The sequence below is a fragment of the Colobus angolensis genome, unplaced genomic scaffold (assembly GCF_000951035.1).
Source record: "Colobus angolensis palliatus isolate OR3802 unplaced genomic scaffold, Cang.pa_1.0 Scaffold307, whole genome shotgun sequence".
Classification (NCBI taxonomy): Eukaryota; Metazoa; Chordata; class Mammalia; order Primates; family Cercopithecidae; genus Colobus; species Colobus angolensis.
Window position 1 is genome coordinate 1,694,336 of NW_012116344.1, and position 11,319 is coordinate 1,705,654.

The window sequence follows — 11,319 nt, forward strand, 5'->3', positions numbered from 1 at the left end:
CTTCATTTCTGATATTAGTAATTTTTGTCTTCTTTTTTCCTTTGGTGAGCAGACTAGAGTTTTATACATTTTACTCATCTTTCAAAGAACCAGCTTTTGGATTTGTTCATTTTCTCTATCGATTTCCTGCTTTAAATTTCATTTATTTCTGCTTTAATTTTTATTATTTCTTTCTTCTACTTACATTGGATTTAATTTAGTCTTCTTTTGCCAGTTTTCTAAAGTGGAAACATAGATTATTCACTTTAGATATTTCTTTTTATAAAAGTATATATGGTGACTGCTACAAATTTCTCTCAAAGCACTGCTTTTGCTGCATGCCACAATTCTTGATGAACTGTTTATTTTTGTTTAGTTCAAAATATTTCCAAATTTCTCTTCAGATTTTTTTCATTCACCAATATGTTATTTAGAAATGTGTTGTTTAATTACTAAGTATCTGGGGACATTTCACCTCTCTTTATTATTCTTTTCTAGTTTAATTCTATTTTGTTCTGAGAGAAAACATTGTATGATTTGTATTTTTAAAAAATTTGTTGGCTTTTTATGGCCAAGAATGTTGGTCTATTTTGGTAAATATTTTGCATGATCTTAAAAAAAGTTTGTTCTATACTTTTATTGGATGAAGTAGTCTATAGATGTCAATTATCTCAAGTTGATTGATGGAGCTGTTGAGTTCAACTATGTCATTAGTTATTTGCTGCCTGCTGGATTTGTCCATTTCTGATAAAGGAGTGCTAAAGTCTGCAAATACAATAGTGGATTCATCTACTTCTCTTTGAAGTTCTATCAGTTTCTGACTTACATGTTTTGATGCTCTTATTTTAGGTGCATACCCATCAAGGATTGTTGTATATTATTGTAAATCTATCCCTTTATCATTACCTCTCTTGATCCCTGATTATATTCCTTACTGTCAAGTCTGTTCTGTTTAATATTAATGCAGCTTCTTCCTTTTTGTTTTGATTAGTGTTAGCATGATATGCATTTCTCCATTTCTTCTAATCTATATGTTTCTTTGTATTTAAAGTGGGTTTCTTGTGGGATTTTAATCCACTCTGATAATTTTTTAATTGTGTATTTAGGTATTTCATGTTTGAAATGATTATTAATATGGTTGGATTAATATCTTTTCTATTTATTGCCTTTGTTTTTACTTTTTACTTTTCTGTCTTTTGTGGCTTTACTTGAGCATTTTATATAATTCTATTTTCTCTCCTTTCTTAGCATATCATTTATATTTCTTTTTCTTTTTTTTCCTACTGGTTGGCCTGGAGTTTGCAATATATATTTACAACCAATCTAGGTTCACTTTCAAATAATATTATACCACTTCACAGGCAGTGCAAATACCTTATAATAACAAAATATTCCTGATTGTTCCTTCTTGTTCTTTGAATCACTACCCTTATTCATTTCACTTATAAGCTATAATTATTTAAGCTATATATATTATAAGCTATAATCATTTAAAAAATTGTTGCTGTTATTTGGAACAAACTGTTTTGTGTTAGAACAATTAACAACAAGAAAAATAGAAGTTTTTATTTTATCTTTACTTTTCGTTCTCCAATGATCTTCCTTTGTTTATGTAGATCTGAGTTTCAGACCTATATCATTTTCTTTCTTTCTGAAGAGCTTCTTTTAACATTTCTTTCATGGCATGTCTACTGGCAACAAATTTCCTCAATTTTTGTTCGTATGAGAATATTTTTATTTTTCCTTCACTTTTAAAGGATAATTTTGCAGCATATAGAGTTCTAGGTTAGTGTTTTTTTTTCTCCCAACACTTTAAATATTTTACTTCACTCTCTTGCTTACAGTTTTTCTGAGAAGTCAGATGTAATCTTTTTTTTTTTTTTTTTTTTCTTTAATAGGGAGTCTCACTTTGTCACTAGGCTGGAGTGCAGTGGCGCGATCTCTGCTCACTGCAGCCTCCGCCTCCTGGGTTCAAGTGATTCTCCTGCCTGAGCCTCCCAAGTAGCTGGGACTGCAAGCATGTGCTACCATGCCCGGCTAATTTTCTTTTGTATTTTTAGCAGAGACAGGGTTTTACCCTGTTAGCCAGGATGGTCTCGATCTCCTGACCCCGTGATCCGCCTGCTTCAGCCTCCCAAAGTGCTGGGATTACAGGCGTGAGCCACAGCACTGAGCCGTAATCCTTATATTTGATCCTTTATGAGTAAGATGTTTTTTACCTTTGTCTTCTTTTTAAGACTTTTAAATCTTTGATTTCCCACAGTTTGAATATAAAGTTTCTAGGTGTAGTGGTTTTTTGTCTTGTTTTGATTTTTCCTTTCAGAGGCAGGGTGGTGTTATTCTGTTTGGTGTTCTCTGAACTTCCTGGACTTGTGATTTGGTGTCTGACATTAATTGGGGAATATTCTCAGTCATTACTTCAAGTATTTTATGTTTCTTTCTCTATTTTTCCTTCAGCTATTCCCATTAAGCATTTGTTACATCATTTGTAGTTGTCCCACAGTTCTTGGATATAATGCTCTATTTTTTTTCATCTGTTTTTCTCTTTGATTTTCAGTTTTAGAAGTTTCTGTTGACATATACCCAAGCTCAGAGACTCATTCCTCAGCCATATCCAGTCTACAAATTACTCTATCAAAGGTACTCTTCATTTTGTTCCAATGTTTTTGAGTTATATCATTTCTTTTTGAATATTTCTTAAAGTTTCCTTCTCTCTGCTTACATTTTACCTCTGCTTTGCATATTTTCTACTTTTTCTATTAGAGCCTTTAGCTTATTAATGACAGTTCCAAATTCTTGGCCTGATAACTCCAATATATCTGAAATATATGAGTCTGGTTCTGATAGTTGCTCTGTCTCTTCAAACTGTTTTTTGTTGTTGTTGTTGTTTTTGTTTTTTGCCTTTGGTATATATTGTAACTTTTTATTGTAAGCCTGACCTGACGTACTCAGCAAAAGGAATTCTGGTAACAGATCTTTAGTAATGTGGTGGTAAGATGAAGTGTTCTGTCACTCTGTGATTATTAGGCTTTCATCCTTTTGTGATCCTATGCCCCCTGGGTATGAACTTCACAAGGGCTTCTCAGTCTCCCCGACCCCCTGCTCCAGGTAGGACAGGTTGACTAGAGGGGGCTAGAGTTGGGTCTTTCTCTTTCTCCAGGTTGGTTAGGCTCTGTTAAAACCACAAAAGAGTGGACTTCGGTAAGATATTTTTTATTGACCGCAGGCCTTTTTAAGAACAGAATGCTTTGGCATATTTCATAATGTTTACTTCTCCTTCCTACTTTCAAATACATGAGGAAAGTTTTCTCTAATACTCACATTGAGAACCTGAGAGAGCTCCTGGAAGTAAAACTCATAAAAAGTGAGGGGCCTCTGTATGCCTGCCCCCACTGGAGTTTCTAATTCTCAGATTCATCCACACTGAGCTTTTAGCAATTCATGACTTACAGTTTGGGTCTTCCTGCCCTGGTATTTGTTCCCACAGAGGTTTCTGCTTGTGGGTCTCTGTTCTGGCAAGTTGTGATTCTCTGTACATGCTGGTGTGCCTCTCTTACTTTTGGGGAAGAGGTTCCTCCTGTGACCTTACTTTTATGACATATCTAAGAAGAGCTGATTTTTCAGTTTATGTATTTTTCCTGTGTTTATTTGTTATTAGTGAAGATCTCAAAGCTCCTCACATGCAGGTCTAGAATCCAGAAGAAGCTTTAAAAAATGCCTGGTAATATTTTACGGAGCATCAGATATTGTGTATGAAACACTATGTAGGCTCAGAATGGTGTTCTCTTTTCCCAGAAATGATTTACTCTATCATATAGCCGGCAACTAGAATAAGACAGATAATCTCACTTATTCAGGAATGGAACTGACTTGAGCCTGCTTTCATTTCTTCTTCTTTTTCTTTCTTTCTTTTTTTTTTTTTTCTTGAGATGGAATTTGGCTCTTGTTGCCCAGGCTGGAGTACAATGGCATAATCTCGCCTCACCGCAACCTCCGCCTCATGGGTTCAACCGATTCTCCTGCCTCAGTCTCCCGAGTAGTTGGGATTACAGGCATGCGCCACCACACCCGGCTAATTTTGTATTTTTAGTAGAGACAAGGTTTCTCCATGTTGTTCAGGCTGGTCTCGAACTCCCATCCTCAGGTGGTCCACACACCTTGGCCTCCCAAAGTGCTGGGATTACAGGCTTGTTTCACTTCTTAAAAGATTTTGCCTACTTCTGATAGGGACAGGAGGCAAAGAAATTCCAGGCAGAAAAGAGTGGGTTCTCTGGCAAGGGCTCCATCCTCAAGCCTAGAACCACAGCCCAAAGTGAGAACTTTACATGCCCATTTTCCCACTCAAATATTGCCTTTTCCAAACCCACCCCTGGACTGCCCTGCACTCCATCCTGTACCCATGAAAACTCTAAGCTCCACTGGCAGAGAGCAGAGAAGGGGAGAAGAGAGGAAGTAGCTGAATGTTGGAGAGAAGCAGTTTGACTTCAGAGGGACAGCTTGATGGTGGGACTTCAGGGGAAGAATACCTTTCCACTCCATCCCCTTTCCAACTCCTCTTCCCACTAAAAGCCACTTCCATAGGCAATAAAATCCCCCACATTTACTATCCTTCAATTCATTCATGTGAACTGATTTTTCCTGGATGCTGGACAAGAGCTCAAGGTACAGAAGGCTGTCACACTGACCCTCTGCCCTTGCAAAAAGGCAGAGGGTCCACTAAGCTGTTAATCACTTAAGCCATCTGTGGATGATAAAGCTAAAAGAGTGCTGCCTGTAACACTCCTTCTGGGGCTTTGGGGATTGTGGGTACTCCCCCATAGATGCTGCCTTGGGGCCTGCACAGCATTTTGCTCCTGTCAGTGCCCAGAAGCACTTCCTCCGGCTCCTGCACCAGCTCAGCTGCACTCCTCCTCCCACAAGGGGTGGAATGCAATGGATCCCAGTGAGTGAAGCCTCTGAAGCCACTGGCTAGCTCCAGCACCTGCATTCCAGTTCCCACCCATGAAGGGGTCCAGGAAGATTTCCTGTTTCAATTCTGTTTTATCCCCACTAGTAAACTGTAGACCTCCAAGGATCACGCCTGAACACCTGTTATGTTTACCAACACCCTATTCTCATCTCCACATTTTTTCTCCCCAGCATAGTGAAATGGCCAAAAACTCTACTCACCTTTTTAGTGTCTTTATTCCTCTGCTTCTTAGTCTTTTTTCCTAAACAACTTATAAACAGACTAATCCCTCAATAAGAAGACTGGCACACAGTGTGGCTCTCATCTTAGTATCCCCATTTCACTATCCATGACTTGGGTTCCTCAAGATTGGGTTGTGATTGGCCCAGACTCCAGCCTTCATTTCCCCACTTCCGTGATATATGGAAAGCACTGCTTAGCTGCTGATTCTCCCTTGGGTTCTTCTCCATTTTCTGGTGGCCACTTATCTCCATGACATACACCAAAGTGGCAATGGCCAATAGGAAAAGCCTCATGCAGTTCCTCACAAGACTGTGGCCTTTAACTCTTGGTTATTCAATATCTCCCTAATACCTGCAAACAACTGTTTCTTTCATTTCCTTCAGCTTTTCTAGTTGTTACTCTTGGAAGTATTGGTATCAATAGACAGAAATGAGAGTCCTGGGGCCACTTTTTGTAAGAAGTAAAAGTTTCAAGCTGGTGTTCATAGCAACCTCTGAGATGAGCAGAGGTGCTGCAGAGAACTCTGGGAAGTTCCCAGAAGGGCAGTCCTTACCATCAATATCATGAGCTAACCCCTGGCTGCAATTGAAGAGGCTGCTGCATCTCAGCAGATCAGAATCATCTGTAATACCTTATTTGAAGAGATGAAACAACTACATGCTTTATCCAGCGTCACTCCCAAGAATGTGAAGCAGACAGATCTTTAACACATCACGGAGAGATAGCTTCTTGGGCAGGAGCCAGAAAGGAGTTCCTCATAAAAGGTCCAGCTCAGAGCATAAGCACTGGGTCAGTGTCACTGGTGTGCTGCGTCCCGCTCTTACCAGCTCACGAAAACCTCTTGTGTGTATCTTTTCTCAACTCTGTGTTCAGTAACACCGCATTAGCACCATGAAATTGGCTGTGATGGGAATATTTACACCATGGAAATCAGCAAGCACTGTAAATCAGACCCTTGTTTTATTCAGAGAGCTGATTATAAAACATTAGCCAGCATATCACCACCCAAAGGAGATGAAAGGCAGAACACTAGGGCCAGATTTCAAGTCCTATATTAGGCTTAGATGCTGAGGGCTGACTTAGTAACAGGCATCATGTCAGACTCTTTGCATGTGTTCCATCATTTAATCTTCACAATAAGACCGTGAGATCAGATGATGGAGGGTGGGAGATTTTATGTAATCTGCTTCAGACCGCAGAGCAACCTAGGTCAGTCTGGTTCTCACATCTTTGTTCTTAACTACAGCATGAAACATCCTCCCTGCAGTTGCACAAAATGGGAAGACAAACCCTGGACTAAATGGATTGGGAGGTTTTTAGTTACTGAGGGCAGAAAACGTAGTATGGCAGAGTCCAAAAACTGGTGTTGGAACTGAGCACATAGCAAGCCCACATATGACATGCAAACAGACCCTGAGGCAGGGCCTACAGTTTCCCAGTGAGCAGAAAAGCAAACTCAAATAAGCTGGGAGGCAGTGCCAGTCTTGGATGCATCTGTGGCTGATGGACATAGTGCAGTGACACAGGAAACTAGAACCAGCAATATGACATGGCCACATGCCAGCAGTAGCAGGAACCTGCCCATGGGGCTTGGCAGCAGTTCTCTGCACTCACAGTGAGTGATTTCCAAGAGCTATGCTTATCTGTCAAAGGAATTTAGGTTCTAGGTGGGTTTTTCAGTCTGGGACTTGGTGATGATCCAGAGTTCCTGCTTTCAGGAAGAGGCAATTTGATCAGAATAGAACTAGCAGAATAGAACTCAGGATTATAAAAGGATTCTGCAGGGTAGAGGAGTAGAGGTTCTTAGTATGGAGATGTCCCTGCCAAGACCTAAAAGCTGGGGGAGGAGGGACACCCAGAATACTGAGAACTAAGCGGGCCTGGTAACAATGCCAAGGTGGGATACAGGTACCCCAAGATATGGGTCTTAGGACTGAGTGTGATTCTCAGACCCTGCTTAGATCAGGGCTTGAGTGGAGTAGCCATCAGCCCAATGGCAGCTACCCTTGAGCCCAAAGACATGTCTTCTGTATACTTAAGTTGAAGATAACAGTTTCTTCTCTTTTCGTTTTTGGGTAATGTTCCTTTTCAGGCGTTTCAGAGGTGTCAGAGGCTAACAGAATATGAATCTATCCTCTTCTGGATAAGCCTGAGAGATTTCAGATGGGTGGGAGTACCCGGAATGGACTATGTGGTGAGGACAGACCACAGACAAATAAAAACCAAGATGGGCCAGGAGGGGCAGTCAACATTTCTTGAATACAACAGTGTGCAGGGCACCAACTTTTTCTAGGGACACAGGGATCCATAGAAACTCCCATGGAGATATCAAAGCACATTGTGATGAGACTGTAATGAAGATAGTCTTATGTCCTGGTTTGCCAGAGACAGCCCCAGTTTGTGCTTATTGTTCTAACAATTATTAATAACTTTCATTAGAATGATGAATGGTGTGATCACTATAGCTATAATGGATATGATGGTTAATTTTATGTGTTGACTTAGCTAAGATCGTGATGCCCAGATATTTGGTCAAACACTAGTCTAGATGTTGCTGTGAAGGTATCATTTTTAGATGGAATTAGCATTTAAATCAATAGATTTTTGAGGAAATCACATTAATGTCTGTACTAAGGGTTAGCTTCATTCAATCAATGGAAGGTCTTAAGAGAAAAAACTGAGGTTTCCCGAAAGGAGGGCATTTTACCTCCAGAGTCCCTTTGGACTGGAGCTGTAACATGGTCTCCAGCACCTTCCCTGGATCCCCATCTGACCTGCAGAGGGGGACTTGCCAGGGTCCATACCATGTGCACCAATTCCCTAAAATACATAAACAATACATCTCTCTCCTTCTCTCTCTTTCTCTTCTCTCTCTGTCTCTCCCCCACATCCCTCCGTCCCTCTCTCTTTCTCTGTTTCTCTGTCTATCTGTTTGTCTATCTATACACACAATCTTTTGGCTCTGTTTCTTTAGGGAACACTGATAAATACAGCATACTAATGTACAAGAAGCTATGAAGGCATAGTCGCAGTTGTTGTTGTCACTTCTGGGCCCAGGAATTTGAAGGATAAGCTGCTTAAATTACAATGCTGGTGTGGGAGTAGCCCAGGAAGGAGCCTGCACATGTTGAGGAGATACAAAAGCACGATTCTGAACTGAAGCAGCAGCAGGGAGGATGGAAAGGACAGAAATGGATCTGAGAAAAATTGTCCTTGATTTCTTGCTGTTGTTATTGCACTGGTTTGGTGCACCTGTATCCTGAACAACCCAACCACTTGTTTTCTCTGTTCTTATCCCCAGACGGTGGAGTGCAGGTGATGAAAGCTACACAGCAGAGCAGATTGATTGCTGTCATTGTAAATTCATGGTTGCCAATCTCTAAGAGACCTGGAAATCTTACTAGGACTTTTTGGCTGATTCTTTCTTTACTTTCCTCAGAAACTGTTCACACTTTTTAAATGCATAAACACGCCTCCTCTCCCTTACTCAACATCTTTTAATTAAACTTTTTTATTTTGAGATACTTGTGTATTCACATGAAGTTGTAATAAGAGAGTTTCCCTGTACTCTTTACTCAGTTTTTGCCAATGGTAACATCTTGTGAAATTGTAGCATAATATCAAATCCAGGATACTGACATGAATACAGCAAAGATAAAGTATGTTTTTATCACGACATGATGCTTCATGTTGCCGTTTTATAGTCACACCCACTTCCCTCTGCTTCTCCTTAGCCTCTGGCAACCACTAATCTGTTCTTCATTCTCATCATTTTATCATTTCTAGCATGTTATATAAATGAAATCATATAACTTATGTGTTTTTTAGGATTGGCTTTTGTCAGTTCATATCCATTTTACAGAAAAATAAAAAATAAAATACAAGTTATCAAATGAGAATTTATTTATCTTCCAAATTATAAATATATGAATGACCTGCATCTGTCCTTAATATCTCCCCTTTTTTGCTGTTATAATAAAGGAGACTTTCTCCTGCGAGTTAAAGCCACATCTCATCCTGAAAACCAGATCCTATCCATTCTTGCTTTCCCAGGAGCAATGAAACAGGTTATTTTTTCCCTTATACATAGATTCCTTCTGTTAACTAGATTTGTCGATTAGCTTTTAATTTGTTCAAACCCTTTCCATTAAATACACGTAAAATCCTAACCTCATTCCCCCAGCTATTGCTCTCTTCCTCTCTTCTTTTATTGAGCTTCTTAAAGAAAATCTTATTTCTTCATTTTACAATATTTCTTAACCACTCTACTGTGGCTTGGTTCCCATAATTGCACATCCAAGTAGCTCTACTGAATACAGTTATTTCCATATGACCACTTTCTTGAATTCTCAGCACCTTTGGCCCTGATAATCACTCTGCTTCTTGCAATGCTCTCTGCCCTAGTCTTCCATGAGACAGCATTCTCCTAATTTTTCTTCTACCCCTCCTACCATGTCTTCTCCATTTATTTTCTGAGCTTACTCTCTTCCACTCAACCAGTGAATGTTGGAGCTTTCAGAATTTGGTCACAGGCTGTGTGTCTTCTCAGTTCACTCAAATTTTTCTCCCTGGACATTCTCATCTACATTATGACATCACTTATCATCTATATACAGACAGCACACACATTCATATGCAGCATTATCTTCCTTTGAGTTTCAAACTTGTAATCCATATCTCTTCTTGGAAGGCTGAAAGTCCCTGCAAACCAGTATGTTCATAATTGAAATTAAGATACAGTCCCCAGTGCTGTCCTCCATCACATAATCTTCTTTCTCTATTCTCCAAGTCAGTAAAGGACACCATCATCTATCCACCTAGAAAAGCCAGGAACCTGACATGATGTCCTCTTCTCCTTAATCTTCCATAGTCAACACATCATTGTGTTGATTTTATCTCCTGAATAACTCACCAACCCATCCACCCGTCTCCTGTCCAATTGCCTTCCTACTCATTCAAGAGACCACCAGCCCTCCTGCCAGATACATTGCCATTGCTGCCTCAACATTCTCCTGCCTCGATCCTTACTCCTCACCAAGCTGGTTGCCACACTGTAACCAAAGTAAATTTTTCAAAACTCAGATTTGTTTTTCTTTTTCTCTGTCTCATGCTGAATATCTGTAAATGCTTTCAGTGTCTTGCCAATGCTGATAGAACAGACAAAGACATAGCTCCTTTATGTGGTCTAGGCTCTGCATGGTCTGCTTTCCTCCTAATTTCCAGTCTCATTTTGCACAATTTTCCTCCAATTTCTGCTTCAGCCACACTGGCCTTTCAGTGGCAATTATACCCCATGATGCTCCTGCCCGAGGCATTTGCCTACAGTACTATATGCAGGAACCATTTGACTTCTATTCAAGTCTTTCTCTTTCCCTCGTTCTTCAGTTCCTGGCTCAATCATCATTTTCTGATGCCTTCTTGCAATTTTTCACTTGTTTGATGCTGATCTTGTTTATGGTCATGTCCCTATGCTACATTTTAAGAGCCATAAAGGCAGGCCCTATTGCCTATTATTATCCTTGTTATTATAGTCATGGTGTAGCACCATGACTCACAGGGTCATTATGTTGCACCTAATGCATGGTGTCCCTGGCATTGTGCATTATTACAGCTGAAATTACTTATTTCTCACAGAGGAAATTTCAAATGAATATTTTTGAGTGAATGAATAAACAAAATTAAATCAGTGGGATTTAATATCAGTTGGGCATATGTATGAGAGCAATTGATAAGAAGACATAAAATGTGATATTTATTTTTTATTTTTTGTAGACATGGGATCTTGCCACGTTGCCCAGGCTGATCTTGAACTCCTGGCCTAAGCAATCCTCCTGTCTCAGCCTCCCAAAGCACTGGGATTATAGGCATAAGCCACCATGCCTGGCTTAAAATATAATTCTTAGGTTTCTACCTTGGGTAATTTGATCAAATTTAATGTCTTTAAAACAAAGATTACCCCCCAAAATACTAGGTTTAGAAAGAGGAGGCTGGGTTTATTTCTTGGCACATCATTTTTGCCATGTAAGTACACATCTCTAGTTTTCAGTTAAGATCTGGGATTGGGGGCCGGGCGCGGTGGCTCAAGCCTGTAATCCCAGCACTTTGGGAGGCCGAGACGGGCGGATCACGAGGTCAGGAGATCGAGACCA